At 29.0% G+C, this 1,256-nt stretch overlaps 1 protein-coding gene across 1 annotated transcript in view; it reads left to right on the top strand.

Moving 5' to 3' along the window:
- LOC101305108 overlaps nt 1-1,256 on the top strand; it is a 3,862-nt gene that overhangs the window by 696 nt on the left and 1,910 nt on the right. The gene's annotated exons all lie outside the window — the stretch shown is intronic.

Genomic DNA, 1,256 nt, shown 5'->3' with positions numbered 1-1,256 from the left:
ATAACATAGGTATAAGAGATATAAAATCTAATCGAAAATCTGAATAATTGCCTATAAACCGACATGTGACACTATAAATCTTAAATGAAAAAAAAAAGAAAAAAAAGAAAGATTTTGTTAGAAAATTAAGAGTAGAAATGCTAGTATAATTGTAAAATACTATATGTTTAAAAATATTAAAAATTAATAAAATAATGTAAGATTTAAATTTATAGGCCTTACAGTTGGAGATGGTCAAAATTATAGCCCTCACTATTCATGTAAATAGTGATTTTCAGGGCTAAAATTTAGCCCGGGGGCTATTTTAGCCATTTTCCAATGGAGATGGCCTAATAGTGGCCATTTGCTAACCCTAAATGTTATTGGTTTATTGAAATACTAAAATATTCTGATGTAAAATTACAATAATGAACAATAAGGTGTTACAAATTACAATTTTTTTTCCTTTTTATCTTTTTGTTTTAGATGAACACAAACTTCATAACCTCTAACCCAAATTTATCATCGGTCATGAGTCTGAAGACACTAGCATTTAACCTGAAGATTAGGTAAACTGTTTGTATTTCTTTTTTCTTTTCTTTTCTTTTTTTCTTGGTCGGTGAATTGTCTATCCTTTTACTTATTGTTTCTCATATTGACTTTGTATCTAAATTCTCATAGGCAACTACTGTACCATATTTATGAACACATAGATAAATTTAAGAACTTAAAAGTATGAAAAGTGTTGCTACTAGAGATACATTTACAGATATTGTGCATCATGATATTGACTGATACCGTTGAGTTGTTAACTTTGTGAGTTTTTTTTATTGTTCTTTAACTAGGATTTCTATTTTAATGTGATTTTTTTTGTTCAGTTATTTTACTTACTTTAAGCAAATCTGAATTTGACAAAATATATGTAGGGTGAGAGGAGAATGTAGGATAAACAAAATAGAATTGAGAAAATTGTATTTTATGTATTGTTAATCGGTTATTGGTGAATAAAGTAGACTTACAATTAAAATTATACAAGTAGGGTATGAAAAGAATGTGGGCTGAATAAAGTGGTTTGTAGGGTGACAATAGATTCACCCTACTGTAAGAAAATGGTTTTCTTTTCCTTCTAAAAAAAAGAATTTGATATTATTAAATATATATATATATATATCCCTCCAGCCCTTCTTGGCTGCGGACGTCCGCACCGAAGGTTTGGTGCGGATTTCCATTTTTGCACCACTTTCCGATCAAATTTCCTCATCTCCACCGTCTAGTAT

Source organism: Fragaria vesca, linkage group LG1 (assembly GCF_000184155.1).
Source record: "Fragaria vesca subsp. vesca linkage group LG1, FraVesHawaii_1.0, whole genome shotgun sequence".
Classification (NCBI taxonomy): domain Eukaryota; kingdom Viridiplantae; phylum Streptophyta; class Magnoliopsida; order Rosales; family Rosaceae; genus Fragaria; species Fragaria vesca.
This window is presented reverse-complemented; position numbering and strand designations above follow the sequence as displayed.